At 39.2% G+C, this 22,264-nt stretch overlaps 1 long non-coding RNA gene and 1 pseudogene across 1 annotated transcript in view; one reads left to right on the top strand and one right to left on the bottom strand.

Annotated features, from left to right (window-relative positions):
• The first annotated feature begins 554 nt into the window (after nucleotides 1-554).
• On the top strand, nucleotides 555-1,798 carry LOC133746962 (protein-L-isoaspartate O-methyltransferase domain-containing protein 1-like; annotated as a pseudogene).
• An 8,509-nt stretch (nucleotides 1,799-10,307) lies between these two features.
• Nucleotides 10,308-22,264, bottom strand: part of LOC133747080 (uncharacterized) — a 28,840-nt gene continuing 16,883 nt past the window's right edge. The window contains exon 3 of the long non-coding RNA XR_009864273.1: nucleotides 10,308-10,404. This is a non-coding gene — a long non-coding RNA (uncharacterized LOC133747080). The remainder of the gene's footprint in view (nucleotides 10,405-22,264) is intronic.

The raw sequence follows: 22,264 nt of genomic DNA on the forward strand, positions 1-22,264 counted from the left end.
GTTGGATACAATAACAAAATGGAGACCAGTAATTTTATTATTGTATTGTTGGTTCTGAAACAGACGTGAGGTGTAGATTCATTTATTTGACGGGTGAAATGTCTCTGAAAAAGTGGAGATTGAAGTGACATGAGCTACATTTAAGCATCAATGCATGCATAACTGAACAGCAAGGAAGATTGTTTTCCACTACATTGATGTCTTACAAAAATAAATAAAAGTGTTTGTAAATCATCAGATTAAAATTAGAACATCTTATCAACCCCATTACACCACACTCTTTGTCAACCTCCCATATTCACCATATCTGTATATAGGAAAATGATTATTACCTAAATGTATGCACACTCTAAGATAATATTTTTTATTTTCAATGTCTATTTTGATCTGATTTATTTCAGTTTGTCTGTTTCCCCTCCTCCTCCCCTCCCCCTCCTCCTCCCCTCCCCCTTCCTCCTCTCCTCTCCTCTCCTCTCCTCTCTCTCTCTCTCTCTCTCTCTCTCTCTCTCCCCTCTCCCCTCTCCCCTCTCCCCTCTCCCTCTCCCCTTCTCTACCATTCTGCCTTTCCAAGAAATCATGGCATTGAGCTTCATTCAGATGTGGTGGAATATGCCAGGGGAAAACGGGAGAGCTTCATCAAACATAGTGATAGCTTTGATAAATATGAGTTGTGTGATCCTGCATTTGTGGTTGGTAATTGCCTCCAGAGAGCATCTGACAGTTATCAGTATGATCAAATTATTGTGTTGCTGGAGTCCAGAAAGACAATGAAAGCTATGTGAAAATTTTCCTGAACATGGGAGGCCTACTAGTCATTCCTGTAGAAGATCAGTTAACACAGATTATGCAAACTGAACAAAACACTTGGAAAAGTAAAAATATCCTTGCTGTTTTATTTGCTCTACTTGTGCAGGCAAGAAAGAGTGACTACAGCAAACCTGATTCTGTGGGACTCCTCCCCACCCTGTGCTCTGAGGAACCTGCAGGACTTGTCCTGTATTTACATTCACTGCACTTAGAAATTTCATAAATAATGAGACGCAGGCCAAAGGGATTCCCCAAAAGGCTCCACCCAAAATGAAAAGAGAATGAAACAGAATTAACACGTAGGTCTTTGTGAGTAATCAGCTTATTCCTTAGCCTCTAAACAGTGAGGATCACAAATAAGAGGAGGGGAAAGACCACAGCAAAGCCATGAAGCCAGAAGGGTCTCAGAATTTACTGAGAAAATCATGAAGCTGCCCCTCCCTGAGTCTTTAAAAGTTTACTTGACATATTTTAGAGACAAATAACAGATTAAGAAGAAAGAATGCCAACTTATAATTCCTGTAGTCTTGAATACATAGCATTTTTTAGTTGAAAGAATTATTCCTTTAATCAGAATGGTAGGGGAAAAGTATAACCTGTTTCTGTCAGTAACGGAAATGATGTATTCAGTCATTTAAAAGGATCCTTTTTATAAAATCTATTTTTCTTTAATCTTGGGAAAATGCTGTTTTGTCTCAGAGTGATTTGAAAGTGGAATGCAACCACAGTCAAGACATTGTGTCCTATAAATTGTTTTCTGACTCCTTACAGATTTGTAGTGGTAAATGTTAGACATAATTTTAGATAAGATTAAGACCATTGTTAAGCATATAAATTTGATTTGAATTGCAGTTATTTTATTTCCTCTATGAAAGTCCCTCATAAAGAAATAAAATGCTTTGTAGACCTATTTACCTTTTTTAAAAGATGTATTTATTTATTTATTTGAAAGTCAGAGTTACACAGAGAGAGGAGAGGCAGAGAGGGAGAGAGAGAGAGAGGTTCACTCCCCAACTGGTCACATTGGCCAGAGCTGCACCGATCCAAAGCCAGGAGCCAGAAGCTTCTTCTGAGTTTCCCACATGGCTGCAGGGGCCCAAGGCCTTGAGCCATCTTCTATTGCTTTCCCAGGCCATAGTAGAGAGCTGGATCAGAAGTGGAGCAGCCATGTTTTGAACTGGTGCCTATGTGGGATGCCGGCACTTCAGCCCATGGCATTAACCCACTGCACTACATCACTGGCCCCAAACTATTTACCTTCCTGTGTTGCAATCACTATTTCTGAGTTGCTGGAGACATATTCCAGGCAATATATGAGTGCAATAATAATGCAAAATAATAAGTAATTTAGCTTTTAAATAAAACACAAATTTCATGAAATTTTACAGTCCTGCAACTTTTGCTTTTGAATCAGTTGACCAAAGACCTGGGCAGGAGTGGGAGGGAATATCTGCTTCTCTGAGAGATTTTTAATAGCACAGCAAGTGAATATTAGAAAGTATACATTTACTACAACTCTTAGTTTGTATGAACCCTTTACATTTTTAGTATTTAAAGTTAATGAGATCATCTTGACTCTCTCAAGATTTCAAGGTCTATTAAGGATTGTTTTTCTATAGTTCACTCTATAAAGTATTTGGTTTAAGAGCTCCAGTGTTGTGTGTGACTCTTAGCATAGACAGTGAGTGAGCGAGTGAAATAAACACGTGTGACTGCCACTTTCCTGGAAAGCTCTGAGTTTCAGGGCTACAGCAGGCGTGGGCAGCAGATGCACTTCAGTAAAAGGGACTTCCAGTTTATCTGAATATTTATCTTTTACAAAAGGGGGGTGCGGAGCTTACAGCATTTGATTTGGATCTTTCTAGTATAAGAAATAATCACAGAACTTGTATGTAGACAACTTCTGTTTTGAAAAGCCAGTTCAGAATCACAGTATAAACTTTGGGACCTACAACATGCTCATCTAACCACTCATTTTTAATGTGTTTTTTAGCAAAATTATAATGGTTTTACTTTTTTGCTTAATATCATGTACTTAATGTACTCATTATGTGAATTTTGTTATAGCTTATCAGTGATAAAACTGGCAGGAAATGTCATTATGACTTTGTTTCCCTAGGAAGGCATGTAAACAGTCATGCCTTGATAAAAAAGTATACACTGTAACCTGCCACTTAATGTTAATATGGATTACATATTTTCAAAGGGAAAATTATTATAATCATTATTCAGATATGCTTAAGGAAATCCAAGCATTGTATAGTAAACGGATTTTTATTTCTCTACTAAGTTACAAGTATTGATTCAAAAATCTCAGCTCTAACAATTCTACACATCTGAAAACAAGCAGTTTAAATAATGCAAGTATGACATCGCTCCAGATAACTGAGGATGCTTTAGCGACATGAAGGGCAGTTTCAGGGAAAGTACTGCTTCCAGTGGCTGGGAGTAGGCTGGAGGGTACCACTACATTTTACTGATTTGATTGTTAAGCTGCTACTAAGAAATGCTTCATCAGGTTTCTGTCTAGAAAACAGCTTCATATCGTTGTCATCTGTTGGAAATGGTCATTTGATTTGGAATCAAGTGCTTGTTTTAAAACTGATGAAATCTTTACTTAGTATATACTGAATCGATCTTCTGTATATAAAGATAATTGAAAATGAAAAAAAATTGGTGTTAAATTGGAAATTGCATAGAAAATCAATTTTTAAAAAATATCATGTAGGATCTCTGTCTTTAATGTGCTGTACACTGTTATTTAATGCTATAACTAGTACTCCAACAGTATTTTTCACTTTGTGTTGCTATGTGGGGGCAAACTGTTGAAATATTTACTTAATATATACTAAATTGATCTTCTGTATATAAAGAGAATTGAAAATGAATCTTGATGTGAATGGAAGGGGAGAGGGAGTGGGAAAGGGGAGGGTTGCGGCTGGGAGGGAAGTTATAGGGGGAAGCCATTGTAATGCATAAGCTGTACTTTGGAAATTTATATTCATTAAGTAAAAGTTAAAAATAAATAAATACAATAAAATAAAAGTGTAGCTGTGAACATGTTTTTATCTGGAAATCCTGGGAAGAGTGGAAAGAAGGGACCCTCAAAAAAGAAGGTACCTTTCTTTGAAAGGAGGAGAGAACTTCCACTTTGGTTATGGCCCTGTCTAAATAATGTCAGCCTTGGCAGCCCATGACAAGAGCCTCAGGTGATCACTGACATCATAAATAAGAATGTCAGTTGTTAAACCAAACAGGAGTCACTGTGCATTTGCTCCCCATGTAGGACCTCTGTCTTTAATGAGTTGTACTATGAGAATTAACAGTAAAACTTGTCTTCAGATGGTGCTTTATATGTTGTGTGTGGGTGGCTGGGTGGGTGCAAGCTGTTGAAATATTTACTTAGTATAGAGTTGATCTTCTGCATAAAATAATTAAAAATGTGTCTTACTGAAGAATGGGATGGGAGAGGGAGTAGAAGGTGGGATGAGAGTGGAGGTGGAAGGGCCAATTTGAGGGAAAGAACTGCTATATTCCAAAAGCTGTACCTATGAAATTAAATTTATTAAATAAAAGCTTTATTAAAAAAAAGTCCAGTTTGAAAGGGAACTTTTGGAATGACAGAGGGAGGGCCTCTGTAAATAAACTTTTCCTAAAATAAAAAGAAATCCTGGGGAGACTTAGCCATCTTTTCTCACCCTTCTCTCCCTAATTTTATTGGAGCTGGTGTCCAGATATGTAAAAGTACATGTTCTTAAATAATGGCTTTACTATTTAGGAGAGCGTTTTTGCTAGGCATAGATTTGAAGAATAACTTTTTTATAATGTCTTTCATTCTCTCATCCTTGTTAGAGTGTACAGATTTTTCATGATCATTGAATACTTTTTGTCATGGAAATGTATCTTTCATGTTTTTAAGTGCATTCATTTTACAGTTGTGATGTTATCATTGACTTTAAGATAGTGGTAGAAATAAAAAAATGAACAAATTTTTTAAATAAAATTTATTTGCCAGGTAGAGTTATAGACAGTGAGAGAGAGAGAGAGAGAGAGAGAGAGAGACGGAGAGAAAGGTGTTCCTTCCATTGGTTCACTCCCCAAATGGCCGCTATGCCTGGCACTGCACCGATCCGAAGCCAGGAGCCAGGTGCTTTTCTCCTGGTCTCCCATGCGTGTGCAGGGGCCCAAGCACCTGGGCCATCCTCCACTGCCCTCCCAGGCCACAGCAGAGAGCTGGACTGGAGGAGGTGCAACCGGGACCAGAACCAGCCCCTAAATGGGATGCCGGCGCCGCAGGCTGAGGAATAACCAAGTAAGCCATGGTGCCAGCCCCAAATGAACAAATAATTTTAAAAAGAACATCCAATATTCCAGAAGGAAAAACTATTGTTTTATAATTTTGTGCAGGAATTAAGGCTGAAAGCAGTTTGAAAAATGATTTGTTTACTTTTGTCTGGAATAAAATTGCTGTAACTTTCCCAGTGCATTTCTGAATTATTTTATAAGCCTGAGTGCTCTATCAATATAATTAAAACAACACAGGAAGTCAGGCATAACCCAGGTGATCCTTACCATCATGGAGTAGAGGAAATGTTGATGGTGCCTTAGCTGCTGAGAGTTGGTTGGGGTTTATGAGCGGAATAGACAGTATATGATCAAAAATTTTGCATGTTGATGCTGTTATGCTCAAAGAAAAGAGTTTACCCAAAATTTTGTTATTTGAGAAATTATTCTCTTTTACGTTATGCCCATAACACAGATACAGGTGAGAAAAAAAAGGGGGGGGGCGCTAAATGTAGAGAACATTGTTGCATCAGTAACTCAAAGAATCAGCTGAGGTCAGTGAATGAACGTAGGCTTTACATTAACCCCAGCAATTCAACTTCCGGTCATAGCTAGCAATGCTCTGGAGTAGGTGCAGAGAAGCCATCCAAAAGGGTGTGGTGCCGGGGTGGTGAGGGCACCGGGGTCATAACCTCTGACCTTGCTCTGACCAATCAACAAGCTTCCCTCCCCGTGACCCCGGAAGCACTCCCAGCCCGCCCTCCTGTCCACGTCAGGATCCTCCCTCAGCCGCCTACTGCGGGAGCCCGGCCTGGCCGCTCGCCGCCGGCCGCAGTCATGGGCGCTGTCTGAAGGCCACGTTGGCGCGGAATCCTGACGTAAATCTGGAAGCGGGTGATGCGGGCTGAGGCAGAGGCTGGACCCCACCCTTTTATTTTTGTTACGGGGTCGGCAGCTGTGGGGAAATTAGTTACATGAAGGTGCCCAAAGGAAGTAAGGTGGGCGGAATCCAAAGTTGTTTACCACTAAAACTAATTGGCTGCGCAACATCGGGGAGGTAACAAAACTAGTAACAAGTGTATAGACATATGGCTAGCCCTATAGAAATCCCCCCGGAAAATGACCGTTTAAGTGATTGGTTGGTCCTTAGCCCTGCCCCCAATGACTCTGCAGTTTTGTGCTATAAAAGGTTCTGTTTTGCACGAAGTAAATGAGTCCTTGCTAGACTTGGCTCCCCGCTGCGTCTGATTGTCTCCGGGATCGGGAGGCTGGGGAACGGGCGAGCAGCGCACTTACCTTTCCTCGGACCCAGTCCATCCTTGTACGAGTGGACTAAGACCCAGCAGGCAGCAGCACCTGGCACTCTGCTTAGAGGGCCAGGCCACTCGCGTCACCACCGGGAGCCCGGTGAAGCGAGGGGGCGCCCTGACCGGCAGTGGCCCGCACTCCCTCACACCTGCCGCCATTCCCCCACCCAGCCTGGTCAGTGCCGCCATTTTTCTCTCCACCGAGGCTGTTGGCTTCTCCACTTTGTCCTCCCAGGCCTCGCCAAAGCCTCTCTGTCACTCCCCGGCAGAACCACAGTCTGTCTGAACGGGAGCTTGGAGACAAGTATTTGTAACTTCTAGTTAGAAGTCATTAAAAAAATAAATCTAAGTCAAACCAATGACTAGTTCTTTTCCTTGTCAATGGGAGTCACTTTTAGGTTGTTAGCAAATCAATAAAATTACATAATTGATTGCTTTCTACTAGTGTGCATTTTGAATGAAGAGTAGTTGTTTAAAAGCATTTGTTTGACCTCTGTTAGAGGGGATGGTTAAGTATAAATAATTTCTGGCACCTTGAATGATAAGAAGCAGTAGAAATATGAAAGAAACTTTAAAGCTAAAACCAGGAACATTTTTATGGGGATAATGGTGCCAGAAGTGAGTCCACTTCTAAGAAAAAAAATGTATAAAAGTTTTATTATTTGATGAGATCCTTCGAGGTAGGCTGGGCAAAGCTTTCTTTAAGGCAGTGCTGCTGTGATAGGATAGTGGACTGCATAAAAAAAGTAGTCCAACTATACGCATTGGATTTCATCATTTAAGTGCAGTTTGCTGGAGTAAACACTGCCCAAGAAGGATAAGGTAGAATATAGCTCTTCCTGAGTTTGAGCTAATAATTGCCCAACACTCTAGGTGTTGCAGAATAAAGTAGTCATTCTATGCTGTCATCATTTCTTTGTATTGTGGCCTGGATCATTTGAGTACAGCAGGTGTACCCAACCCCAAAAATACAGAGTTCACTCCACACATGGCTTATCATAAACACACAATGTCTTCCATTCCACTTTCAGTGTCTGGGTCATATAGAAAGATTAGGTTATCACAGGTAATAAGATTCAAGATAACAAAATACCAAGGATAATTCATACTTAAAGGAGGATGTTGGTATACTGTTTTGCTTGGTAATGTGTTAAGTATAAATAGATTTTTGTTGGCTTTTATCTATTTAGAAATAAGAATTAGAATAATATGATGTATTAGCCCAGTGTGCCACATGCTGCCCCGACGTGGGTGTTTTCTAAATAAATGACCAAGATGATTACAACAAGCCACTGTACTGATATAAATCTCAAAATGTAATTCAATAGAACTGATACAAAAGGCACAAAGAGTGATACCTTATTCATAAAGTTAGAGTCCACCAATAAGATAAAATTGTTGTTTTTATATACTTCTCAGCATTCTCATGATTCACAAGAACTAATTTGATGAATACAAATTGATATTATATAAAAACAGTACTATGACAGATAAATTTAGCATGTGCTGACCACAAATGAACAGATCCAAACTGGTAAAAAGGTTTATAAAATAAGATTCAACTAGTTCATCTTCAAGTACTAAGAAAACAATATATAGTTCCCTGAAACAAATTTTGTGTATCACTGATCAGCATGCAATATTGAAATTATAGAAAAAATGTAAAGCACATATATGATTGTACTTCAGATAGTTCATGGACGAATGGAATTAAAGATGTGTTTTGAAATACATAAATAAAATTTTTCACAGCATGAATATATCATGAAAATTTTCAAACATCTGTTGTATACATGGATTTCAAAATTCCATTTGCTGTTAAATTATTTGAAGTATGCTTATACAATATACCTTTATAGTTAACTTTTAAAATATATTTTATATTTTATACATTTGCCAAAGTGCTCCTCGGGGAAATTTATAATATCAAATGCATTATTGTGGCCGGCGCCATGGCTCACTAGGCTAATCCTCCACCTTGCGGTGCCGGCACACCAGGTTCTAGTCCTGGTCGGGGCACCGATCCTGTCCCGGTTGCCCCTCTTCCAGTCCAGCTCTCTGCTGTGGCCAGGGAGTGCAGTGGAGGATGGCCCAAGTGCTTGGGCCCTGCACCCCATGGGAGACCAGGATAAGCACCTGGCTCCTGCCATCGGATCAGCGTGGTACGCCGGCTGCAGCGCGTCTACCACGGTGGCCATTGGAGGGTGAACCAACGGCAAAAAGGAAGACCTTTCTGTCTCTCTCTCACTGTCCACTCTGCCTGTCAAAAAAATGCATTATTGCAAGAAATTACAAATAATGTAAATTGTCATAAAAGATATCAAAACAGTAAATTTTTTAAATGTGAGAAATTATGAATAAGTTCACAAACATAAAAGAAACAAAAATACGTAATTAAACATATCTAAAATCAATAAACCACAATTAAAATTTAAAACATGTATCTTTGGTCCTGTGTCCCTCCTTATCCTTATTTATTTATATACTATTTCTCATTCCAATTATATTCACTTTCACAAACTTAGCTTTCACAATACAAATTTGTATTTCTAAAATTACTGTCATTAGAGTTGTTTTCCACCTGTAACTTTCACTGAAGGATTATCCCTGCCTTTTACAGATTCGAGAAGGTGGATACTAATCTTGGCTCATGATCATCATTGAGCTTCAAAGCCAGGAGAGGCATCATTCCGACTTCCGCTGCCTTCATCTTAGCTCCTTCTCTGGCTCCTCTCCCCTCTTCTCCATTATAAAGCTCTGTGATTACACTGGAACCACCAAACAACCCAAAATAGACTCCTCTAATTAACATGTTTACCTTACATCCTCAAAGAGCCTTCAAAGCTTGAGGAATTAGAATCCATTATATCAGGAATAGGGTTGAAGATAATAAAGGCCATATATAGCAAACCTGTGACTAACATATTGAATGGGGAAAAGGTGAAAGCTTCCTAAAATCTAGAGCTAGACAAGGATGTGCATTGTCAGTCTGCGTGGTACTGGAAGTGCTGGGTAGAGCTGTCAGACAAGAGATGGGACTGAGGGACATCCAAGCTGGAAAGAAGAAAGTTGGGACTTACACTGTGGAGCAATAGGTTGAGCTGCCATCTGTAGACCTGGAATCCAATATAGGCATTGGCTTGAATCCTGACAGTTCCACCTCTGATGCAGCTGCCTACTATTGGGACTAAGAATGCAGTGGAACATGGACCAAGTGCTTGGGCCCCTGTACCCATGTGGGAAATAAAGATTAAACCCCTGGCTTCAGCCTGGCTCAGCCCTGGCCCATTGCAGCAACTGGGAGAGGGAACCAGAGGATGAAGATCTCTCTGTGTTTCTCCTTCTAACTCTTTGAAATAAATAAATAAATAGGTAAGTAAATACATCTATTAAAAAAGAGAGTGTTCAAATTGCTACCCTTTGTAGACAATATGATATTACATCAGAAGAATCCACAATAGAGCTATTAGAATTACCAAATTCAGTGAATTTTTAGGACAAAGTCAGGAACTCTTATATTCCAATAGTGAATTGTTAGAAAAACAAACAAAATTGCATTGCATTTATAGAAGTTACACAAATGTAAAATACCTAGGAATCAACAAAGGATATGACATGTATTTACAATGAAAACTATAAATAATTGAAATAGAAGAGGGCACCAAAAGACTTTGTATTCATGGATTAGAATTAACACAGTTAAGCTGGCGCCATGGCTCAACAGGCTAATCTTCTGCCTAGCAGCGCCAGCACACTGGGTTCTAGTCCCGGTCGGGGTGCTGGATTCTGTCCCAGTTGCCCCTCTTCCAGGCCAGCTCTCTGCTATAGCCCAGGAAGGCAGTGGAGGATGGCCCAAGTGCTTGGGCCCTGCACTTCATGGGAGACCAGAAGAAGCACCTGGCTCCTGCCCTCGATCAGCATGGTGCACCGGCTGTGGCGGCCATAGGAGGGTGAACTGACAGCAAAGGAAGACCTTTCTCTCTGTTTCTCTCTCACACTGTCCGCTCTGCCTGTGAAAAATTAAAAAAAAGAATTAACATAGTTAAAATGACCATGCTGTGCAAAACAATCTATGGATCCAATGTAATCTCCATTAAAATGCCAATGACATCCTTCTTAGAGATTTTTTTAAAAAATTCTAAAATATGGGGGCTGGCACTGTGGTGCAGTGCATTAAAGCCTTGACTGGCAGCACCAGCATCCCATGTGGGTGCCGGTTCTAGTCCTGGCTGCTCTATTTCCAACCCAGCTCCTTGCTAATGCATCTGGGAAAGCAGTGGAGCATGGCCCAAGTCCTTGGGCCCCTGCACTAATGCGGGAGAACTGGAAGAAGCTCCTGGCTCCTGGCTCTGGATCAGTGCAGCTCTGTCAATTGTGGCCATCTGGGGAATGAACCAGCAGATGGATGACCTCTCTCTCTCTCTCTCTCCCTCCCTCCCTCCCTCCCACTCTCTGTAACTCTTTAAAATAAATAAAATAAATCTTTAAAAAATTCTTAGATATTATGAAAGCACAAAAGACTTCAGACAGACACATCAATTTGAAAAAAGAATAGCTCTGAAAGCATCACACTACCTAACAAAAATATACTGCAAAGTTTAGTAACACAAACTACATGGAATTAGATAAAAGCAGATGCATGAAAAAGTGGAACAGAATAGAGAAAACAATAGAAAGTAAGTCTATGCATCTACCACAAGTTAACTTTTACATTATGTGCAAAGTACACATAATGTGGAAAATGCAAACTCTTAATAAATGGTGCTGAGAAAATGATATTGACATGCAGGAGAATGAAATCAGCCTCTTCTCAACATATACAAAAATTAAAGTGTTCCAGATAAGTATAAGATGTGAAATTACAAACATACTAGAAGAAAACAAAATGAAGGGCAATGGATTAAGCAACTATTTGAGTTGTCCACAGCCTACGTAAGAGTATCAGTTCAAATCTTAGCTAGGCTTGTGATCCAACTTCCTTCTAATATTGCTGGTAAGTACTGGATGATCACACAAGTACTTGAGTCTGCCACCCATGTTGGAGGTCTGGATGGAGTTCCAGGCTCCTGATTTCAGCCTGCCCCCTGCTTTCAGTTCTCCTTTCAAATACATAAATGTTATAAAGGTAAACCTTAGGCTTTAGTCTAAGTACGCAATTTTATAGCACCCCAAAAGGACAGACAACAAAAGCCAATACAGATAAATAAGCCTACATGAAACTAAAAAAGCCTTTACACAGCAAATAAAACAGAGCCAAGAGACCACCTTCAGAATGGGAAGATGTATTTGCAAACCATGCATCTGATAAGGGGTTGTTATCCAAAGCATATAAGTAATTGAAACAAGTGAATTACAACATACAAAGTACAAGATGTAAAAATGATTTAAAAATATATATACAGTTCTTAAGACACAGATGACCAAGAGATACATGAAAAAAATACCTGACATCACTATCATGGAAATACAAATGAAATCTACCATGAGAAATTAAAAGATGTTGATTAGGATGTGGAGAAAAGGGAACCATTGCACCCTGTTGGTTGGAATATTAATTAGTATATCCATCATGGAAAACAGAACAAAGGCTACTGAAAAAATACAAATAAAAATACTGTTTTTAGGGATTTAGGAATACTGTGTATATATCCAAAAGAAGAGAAGTCATTATGTCAAACAGATTTCTGCACTTCAGGATTCACTGCACCCTTATTCAAAATAGCCAAGACATAATTAACCTAAGTATCCATCATTGGATGAATGGATAAAGAAAAATCCATATAAAATAAAACATATGGACTACTTTGAAGCCATGAAACTAATGAAATTCTGTCACTCACAGCAATGTTATTAGAGAATATTATGTTAATCCAGGCACAGAAAGACAGATACTATGGTATCTCACTCTTACATAGAATCTAAAAAAGTTGCTCTCATAGAGAAGTAGAGAGTAGAAGTAGAGAGTAGAGAGTAGAAGAGCAGGTAAGGGTAGTGGAAAAGGGGAAGAGTTTGAGACATTGATTAACATTAAAAGTTACAGAGAGGGGGGCCAGTGCAGTGGCATAGCAGGTAAATCTGCCACCTGCAGTGCTGGCATCCCATATGTGCACTGGTTCAAGTCCTATTGCTCCACTTCCAATCCAGCTTTCTGCTTATGGCCTGGGAAAACAGTAGAAGATGGCCCAAGTCCTTGCGCCCTTGCACCCATGTGGGAGACCCAGAGGAGGCTCTTATCTCCTGGCTTCTGTCTGGTCCAGCCCCAGCCATTGTGGCTATTAGGGGAGTGACCTAGATGGAAGACTCTCTCTGCCTCCCTTTCTCTCTCTGTGTAACTCTGACTTTCAAATAAATAAATAAATAAATCTTTTTTTAAAAAAGTTAAAGGGAGATAGAAAAATAAGTTTTGGTTTTACATTATAACAAAAAACAACTAGAGTTAACTAATAGTTTATTTTGAAATAGCTAATGAGGTTTTTGAATATTATCTAAGGTGATGTATATGCTAATTAACCTGAGTTGATTGCATATATTCCTACATTAAAATAGCATACTGTTCCCCAGAAATATGCATAATTACTGTACAATTTTAAGTGTCAGACAAAAATTAAGTTTTAAAATCAAGTGTAATAATCTTATAATAACTGAAGGAATTCCTTCAGAGAAATTACTAAGACTCAATTGAGAGAACAAAATCTTACTAAGGATATGCTTAATAAATTTTATTCATCATTTAATACTTCTGGTGTGAACCTCATATTGGATTGGAGTTTGAGATATAATTATAACCTCATACCCAAACACATATACAAGCAAATAAATATGAGATATGTATAAGATATATACATATACCTTATACATATATAAGATAAATATGAGATATGTATATATCTCATATATATAAATATGACATAAATATGAGAATGTATATATCCATGGTTTGGTCTATATAGTTGCATTTCATAGCACCATCTGATAGGATGGAGTAATACACTTTTCAGAGAGACACTGATTTCTTTTTAAGGTGTATTTACTTATTTTTATTTGAAGTGTATAATCACAGATAGAAATATCTTCAATCATTTAGTTCACTCCCCAAATGCTTGTAATAATGAGGGTTGGGGTAGGTTAAAGCCAGAAGGTAGGTACTCTGTCCAGGTTTCTTAATGGGTGGCAGGGGAGCCAGGCACTTGAGCCATCATTTGATGTCTCCTAGGGTACACATTAGCAGGAGGCTAGATCAGAAGCAGAGGGAAGACTCATTCTCAAATATTTCTCTTTTTTTAAAGATTTATTTATTTATTTGAAAGACTGAATCACAGAGACACAGAGGCAGAGAGAGAGAGAGAGAGAGAGAGAGAGAGAGAGAGAGAGAGAGGTCTTTCATCTGCTGGTTCACTCCCCAGGTGGCCTCAATGGCCGAAGCTGAGCTGATCCACAGCCAGGAGCCAGGAGCTTCTTCGGGTTCTCCCACATGGGTGCAGGGACCCAAGGACTTAGGCCATCCTCTACTGCTTTCCCAGGCCATAAGCAGAGAATTGGATTGGAAGTGGAGCAGGCGGGACTCAAACCAGTACCCCTATGGGATGCCGGCACTGCAGGCAGTGGCTTTATTTGCTACACCACAGCATTGGCCTCCATGTCACTAATTTTTTAAAATATTTATTTTAACTTATTTGAAGGACAGATTTACAGAGTGAGGGGAGACAGAGAGACCAGCCATCTACTGGTTCAATCCCCAAATGGCTGCAACAGCCAGAGCAGTGCCAGACTGAAACCAAGAGCTTCTTCCAGTTCTCCCATGTGAGTTCAGGGGCCCAAGCAGTTCTTTCCTAGGCACATTAGCAGGGAACTGGATTGAAATTGGAGCAGCCATGGGGCTGGCACTGTGGCACAGTGGGTTAACACCTTGACCTGAAGTGCTGGCATCCCATATGGGCACCGGTTCTAGTCCTGGCTGCTCCTCTTCCAATACAGCTTTCTGCTATTGCCTGGGAAAGCAGTAGAAGATGGCCCAAGTCCTTGGGCCCCTGCACCTGTGTGGGAGACCTGGAAGAAGCTCCTGGCTCCTGGCTTCGGATTGGTGCAGCTCTGTCCGTTGCGACCATCTGGGGAGTGAACCATTGGATGGAAGACCTCTCTCTCTCTCTGCCTCCCCTCTCTCAGAAAAGAAAGTGGAGCAGCCAGGACTCAAACAGTTTTCCTTAAGGGATGTTAGTGTCACAGGTGGAGGCCCCACAACACTAATTCTATGCAAAACAAATAAAAGAATGGAAGAGAGTGTCAGTAGTTTCAATGTATTGAATAAGTATATTTAACTCAATGCTTATATAAATATGAGGAAAGAAATGTGGATATTTGTCTAGATTGCCTACTAATTAAAATAGTAATTATAAATACCTACTAAAAAGAAATTGGAAGAAAAACTAATAATTCTCAACTCATTTTGTGTGCATTTGCATTGCCTGAAGTCAAAATCAAATAAGGCTGTAGATAGACAAAACTACTCATACTTAACAATGTAAAAATATCTACCAAAATAGTTCCACATAAAAATAATACATCAAGGAAAAAGATAATATGAATAATTTGGTTTAATAATAGATATTTAATATTTGTTTACTTGATTCTAAGAACATAGTGACAAGCCATATAATCTAAAAATATGTGAATCAAAAGTATGAAAATTAAATTACACATACAGTCACAGTAAGAGAAACCAAATGCAGTTATATAAGGAAATATATATCTAAGGAAATAGTCTTAACCTGAGAATGAGTACCAACAGATAGCCTACAATGAATTGCTACTTATATTTGAACTAAGGACTCTTTTTCTCATTAATAACAGTATTTTTTTTTGTTCTCTCCCACTGATCCTTCCTGCTTGATGTTCATATTATCAATCAAGATTTACTGACAAAAATATATTTTTACATATATATACAATGCAATAAGATGCATGGTATGGATAGCTAAGCTGCTGCCTGTGATCCTAGCATCCAATATGGTTGCCAGTTCGAGTCCTGGCTGCTCCACTTCTTTTCCAGCCCCATGCTAATAACATAGGTAAAGCAGCAAAAGATTATCCAAGTTGTTTGGTCCCGTACCACCGTTATAGGAGACCGAGATGAAGCTCCTGGCCATTGGAGAAATCTGGGGAGTGAACCAGCAGATAGAAGATCTGTCTCCCACGTTCTCTCTGGACTCTTTTAAATAATTAAATGTTTTTTAAGACTCAGTTTAAAAAATAAAGTTGCTAATGATTTAAGAAAAAGAGATGCATATTTATTCAATCATGGGTGAAAAATTGGGGTAAGTTGTCAGGGAAGCTGATTTTAGTTTTTTATTTTGTACTCATATATTGTTTGAAATTATATATCAGCACAAAATGCATGGGTACCCCAAACACAGCAGAAATCAACAGTACCACTTCTAATCAGTTAATTTTATTTATTTCCTCTTACTGAGTTTGATTGTCCTTTATCAAATTAAAATACTATGATTTTTTCTCAAACAGCATTTGCATGTTTTCTGTGTGTATGTGTTTGCATGTCCTATGCATCCAAACTCTCAGACTTGTCAACAAGTTAAAACAAAGGTTGTCAGCCTATGAATTCAAACAGAACTTAAAGCCCTTGAAAAGCATTGTATTTTTTTTAACTTTTATTTAATGAATATAAATTTCCAGTATACACCTTATGGATTACAATGGCTTCCCCCTCCCATAACTTCCCTCCCACCCGCAACCCTCCCCTCTCCTGCTCCCTCTCCCCTTCCATTTGCATCAAGATTCATTTTCAATTCTCTTTATATACAGAAGATCAATTTAGTATAAAGATTTCAACAGTTTGCACCCACATAGAAACACAAAGTGAAACATACTGTTTGAGTACTAGTTATAGCATTAAATCAAAATGTACAGCACATTAAGGACAGAGATCCCACATGAGGAGCAAGTGCACAGTGGCTCCTGTTGTTGACCCAACAAATTGACACTCTAGTTTATGGCGCCAGTAACCACCCTAGGCTGTCGTCATGAGTTGCCAAGGCTATGGAAGTCTTCCAAGTTTGCCGACTCTGATCATATTTAGACAAGGTCATAAAAGACAGAGTGAGGATAGTAACCAATGATCCTAAGAGTGGTATTTACCAGGTTTGAACAATTATACAGTATTAAGTGGGGAAGAGGACCATCAGTACACACAGGTTGTGAGTAGAGCCATTGGAGGTAGAGTAGAGGTTATGATTACAAAGGAATGAGGCCCAAGTGCGCTAGACAGGGTCTAGAACAAAGGACAGAATCATTATTAGAGGAGCTAAGAAAGGTGCTGTCTAAGCTACAATTAAGTTTTCTGATTGAGAGGCAAATAGAACCTGATAGAAGGGGCTTGATAATAATCTGGTGAGCTTTAGGCCTAGTAAGTTAAGAGGCCCAGACCTATCTATCTTTTCACATGGGGTACATCCTAAGGGAGGTGTGAACATCCTAGGGGAAGGCACTTTGTTGACTTTCATTACTTGGCTGGCCTGGGAGTAGACCTGGCCAGATAAAGGCAGGGGGCATCTCTAACAAGAAATTTACAGTTCTGCCTGCAATGTTCCTGACCCTACTTGGCCATACCCTCAGCTGCAGTGGTCACTTTGGAAGTTGGGCTGAGTGAAGGGCTTTTCAGCTTAGAGCCAATAAGATCTATGGCTCTGACCTGGGCATCCTTCGACACCAGTGCAGGTCCATATCCAGTGATCCAACTCTTGGCAGAGCTGCCAGGGCTCTTCACAAGCTGACTTCTGCTGAAGCCCAGGCTTACCACATTGAAAGCCACTGCAGTGGACTGGCCTGTTGGGTCTCCTTGAGGGCAGATCACTGTACAGATCAGCCATTAATAGGCCTGCCACCCATTGCTTCTGATGCCTAGCTTTCTTTTCTTTTCTTGGTTTTTGTTAAAGCAGACCAGAGGATGCTTTCCTACCTGGAAGACAATAGAGAAATGAAAGAACAAGTTGGGCTTAGAATAGAGAAATGAGGGAGCAAGTCCTAGATCGCTTGCTGACAATAGCAATATCACATGAATAGTTAGCAAACAGTTTCAACCATTAGATAACAACTTAAGAAAACATTTACCAGAAGATCCGATGCCTTCTATAAATTTTAAGAATCATGTATTTGAGGCCGGCGCCGCGGCTCACTAGGCTAATCCTCCGCCTTGTGGCGCTGGCACACCGGGTTCTAGTCCCAGTCGGGGCACCAATCCTGTCCCGGTTGCCCCTCTTCCAGGCCAGCTCTCTGCTATGGCCAGGGAGTGCAGTGGAGGATGGCCCAAGTGCTTGGGCCCTGCACCCCATGGGAGACCAGGAGAAGCACCTGGCTCCTACCGCGGCGGCCATTGGAGGGTGAACCAACGGCAAAAGGAAGACCTTTCTCTCTGTCTCTCTCTCTCTCTCACTGTCCACTCTGCCTGTCAAAAATAAAAAAATAAATAAAAAAAAAGAATCATGTATTTGAAAACACCTCTTAAATATCCAACATGGTGTAGTTTGTTTAACCAGTAAACTTAAGCACAACCATCTAAAATGTTTTTAGTTTCTTTCTACCAACACGTTTAAAACATATGATACACAGATTCAGGTCACACAAATTAAAATGTACCTTGTTTCATTTTAGCAGCTTAAATTTATGGACAATCTTATCTATAAGCCATTTAAAATAAAACTCTTAATAAAATTTCCCCATGTGGACATACAATATGTACACACATATAACATAGCATAATAGACCAATATAGCAATTTTAATACTAGCTTTTAAAATCTTTAACTCTTTTTGTAGATTGCCAATTGATTTGAATTGCTTTTTGTTTTTAGTAACCTCAGTTAACCATACTTTCTCTCAGTTGGTACTGTTAATACATTATTGGCTTCATCTGTTTACAGAGCCATCCCAAAGTACTGAATACAATAGAAGTGGCTGGAAAAAGTCCATAGGAACCTATAGGAGGATAGCTAAACACAGAACCAACAATGCTTTGGTTTTATGAGCAGCAAATCATATATAACTGTGGATGACAAAAGACTTTAAGTTGCCATGTTTAAAATTATAAACTCATCAACAAACAAGAGGCACTTGCTTACTTCACTGTATTTTTGAAAGCACCTGTAGGATTTTACAAGTATTTAACCCTTTGGGCCTCTGTGGCTTTCTCATTAAGATAACTATCATGTCTAGTAACACAAGATCATTAGACTTTTTATTTCTCAAACATTTGTATTAATAGCATTTTCCATTATAGAAACTTAAAGTTTGGTACCTCATCACATCTTGACAGTACTTCTAATATAATCCAAATAGCCTGATTAGTCAGTGTCTCTATAAGATGAGAGACATAGGTCCTTTGATTTTTTCAGTTGGGCCCAAACTGGAAAAACCAAAGTCCAGGATTTACTGGAAATTTTAGAGACCAGATTGTTTGAAACTTTGAGTTTTTGAATGCCTGTCAAGAATGCCAAGAAGGCTCAAAATCCAAAACATCTGGTTGAAATAAGATTCCTTAAAATCATGACATAACATAGACCAAATTTGATCATTGTTACAAGGTGATTATTCAAATCTTTGAAAATAAGCACATATTTAAATAACCCATAGCTCTTAATAAAAATTCAGCTGTTTTTGAACAATTAGAATTTAACAGACATCAAGAGAACATAATAGATTACTTTAACACATTGCTTTAACAGAGCATCAGAGTTTAATTCTATGTCAAAGAGAAATTGAGCTTCCTGTGATCTTTTGCTGTGAGGTTTCCTTCCTTTACCTTCTTTCATATTGGTGACCATGTTTCTGTGTTTCTGTGTGTAACACATCTTTAAGCATCTTTTGCAGGGCAGGATGAGTGGCGACAAATTCTTTCAGTTTCTGTTTGCTATGAAAAGTCTTAATTTTACCTTCATTCACAAATGGGAGCTTTGCAGGATATAATATTCTGGGCTGGCAGTTTTTCTCTCTTAGTACCTGGGCTATGTCTCGCCATTCCCTTCTAGCTTGTAGGGTTTCTGATGAGAAGTCTGCTGTGAGTCTAATTGGAGATCCTCTAAGAGTAATCTGACGTTTCTCTCTTGCACATTTTAGGATCTTTTCTTTATGTTTCACTGTGGTGAGTTTGATTACGATGTGTCGTGGTGAGGATCTCTTTTGATCATGTTTATTAGGGGTTCTATAAACTTCCTGTACTAAGATGCCTCTATCCTTCTCCAAACCTGGGAAATTTTCTGCTAGTATCTCACTGAAAATGCCTTCTAATCCTATCTCCCTCTCCATGCCTTCAGGAACTCCTAGAACTCGAATGTTGGGTTTTTTAATAGTATCCTGTAGATTCCCGACAATCTTTTTTAGATTTCTAATTTCTTCTTCTTTTCTTTGGTTTGCCTGTTTCCTTTCCTGTTCTCTGTCTTCTAAGTCTGATATTCTCTCTTCTGCTTCGCCCATTCTGTTTTTAAGGCTCTCTAATGTGTTTGTCATTTGATCTATTGAATTCTTCATTTCATTATGATTTCTCGTCACTATCAGAGTTTCTTGTTCCACTAGTTGTTTCATTTCATTTTGATTCCTCCTTAATATTTCATTTTCACGAGAGAGATTTTCTATCTTGTCCATTAAGGATTTCTGTAGTTCAAGAATTTGTTTTTGAGAACTTCTTAATGTTCTTATCAATTTTTTGAGATCTGCTTCTTTCATTTCTTCTATCTCATCATCTTTATAATCTTGAACTGAGGTGTCTTTTTCATTTGGGGGCGTCATAGTATCTTCCTTGTTCTTGTTACTTCGGTTTTTGTGTTTGTTGTTTGGCATGTTGGAGATATTTGGTTTCTTCACTGTGGTGTTTTTATTGTTACACTATGGCTCTATATTAAGTGGACTGTCTGCTTTTGGTGGATCCTTAGAGGCTTGAGATGAGTGTGGACTGAGAGCTGTTTGGTCCCTCAGGGTTGAGGGTGTGCCAAAGATGACACTCCCAGGTTAGGCATGGTAAATCTTTCTTTCTTTCTTTCTTTTTTTGATTCAAAAGGGAAGTAATTCCACACAGCTGAATGTAATTGGAGGTAGTTAGTAGGCAAATGATATACCCACAGGAGCCAGAGATTGGAAGCTCTTTCCCAAGGACCACACAGGGAATCTCTGCTGCCCTCAGTGTGGGCTCCAATTCTCCTGCAGTCTCCCACTGGGTTGCCAAGTTAGATGCTAATCTCCTGTTATTCACCCCTCCCCCCAGAGTCAGGTTTTTCTGCTAGGCTCAGTGCCGGTGCAGACCTGAGGTCACCCTGCTTATGACGTATGTCCAAAATGGTGCCTGCTCTTTGTCTTGCTCACCTTTGAGAGGTGAGCGGAGAGAGAGAAACTTGTGTCTGTATCGGTCACATTTTTTTTTCCTCTCTCTCTCTTCTAGTTAGCCTGGTGAACTTTTCCCCACGGAGTTTCAAGCCTCGTTCCCTCTAGTCTCCTCTTTCCACTTTCCTGCTGGTATCTCGGGCTATTGATGTTCAGCTCACCTCGCATTCCAGCGCTGGTGTGTTGATTCTGCCACTGGTGTCCCGAACTTGGGCTCCCACGCTCTCCACGCAGGTCCACTGTGAATCACTAGTTCCAGAAGAGTTTCCTCTGCTGTTTCTTCCCCTACTCTTCCTTGACCCTGCAGTATCTCCACTTTTATTAAAGTGTCTCTCCCCCGGACTAATAGTGTGCTACCTTCCTATTCCGCCATCTTGCCACGAAGAGCATTATATTTTAATGTTAGAGGTTATTTTTAATAATAGATCAGATTTAATAATAAATGAGATTAGTTTGATTAAAACCGAGAGTTTCAACTTCTCATCAAATAATCATTTTATACCATATTTTGTGATGTTACCCTTGGAATGATTTTAGGGAAGTATTGGAGTATGTTTAAATCCATAAAGCTTGTCACAAACACCTTTGTGATAAAGAATTCAGCATTTATTTGGCAGCTTTGGACAAATATGGACAGTGAAATCTTCGTGTTGCATGTAAAATCTATTTCCAGGAAGCTTTTACTCAATAGTTTCCATCTAAGCCCTATCAAATCAATGCATTCACATTGGTACCCACACCTGTCTCCATACCATCAAGTGCATCTATTTGATCTATATGGAAAGGGTATGCCTGGCGCTGGTAGCTGTTCTGGTGTGTTTTTTTTTTTTTCAGAATCTGATCACAGAAATGTATGTATCCCTAGACTATCAAAAATTCCTTTTCCTGTTGATGTATTTGTAAGGTATCTTTCAGTTTTTCTTTTTCCTTGATTCTAATAAGATATACCCACCTTTGTGGTGATGGTTAAGATTTGAGCGATATATAACCCCAGTTGTATTGTAAACTCATATTGATCAAGAGGAAATCTTTTTCTTTAAAGATTTTTATTTATTTATTTGACAGGTAGAGCTCCAGACAGTGAGAGGGAGAGACAGAGAGAGAGGTCTTCCATCCACTGGTTCACTCCTTAAATGGCCACAACAGCCAGAGCTGGGCCTATCCAAATTGATGCTGTGACAGTGCAAACAGCATTCATTTTATTGCTCAATTTCGGCATGGGCACATACAATAGTTAATTTTTAAAAACCATTTATACAGATGTTATTGATAAAGCTCATGTAACAACTGAGTGAAAATACAAAGAATATCAAAGCTAAAACAGTCTGTAATAAATACAAATACAATGAAAATGATAAAACTTTGTGTTTAAAGTCAGTTTGAGAAAAGGAAGAATATTACATAAAGTCAACTAACTACATCTAGCAATAAAACAACTCAGCATTTGGTACAATCATCACCCTAACATCAGAATGTTAAATACCACAA

Source organism: Lepus europaeus, chromosome 18, assembly GCF_033115175.1.
Source record: "Lepus europaeus isolate LE1 chromosome 18, mLepTim1.pri, whole genome shotgun sequence".
Taxonomy (NCBI): Eukaryota; Metazoa; Chordata; class Mammalia; order Lagomorpha; family Leporidae; genus Lepus; species Lepus europaeus.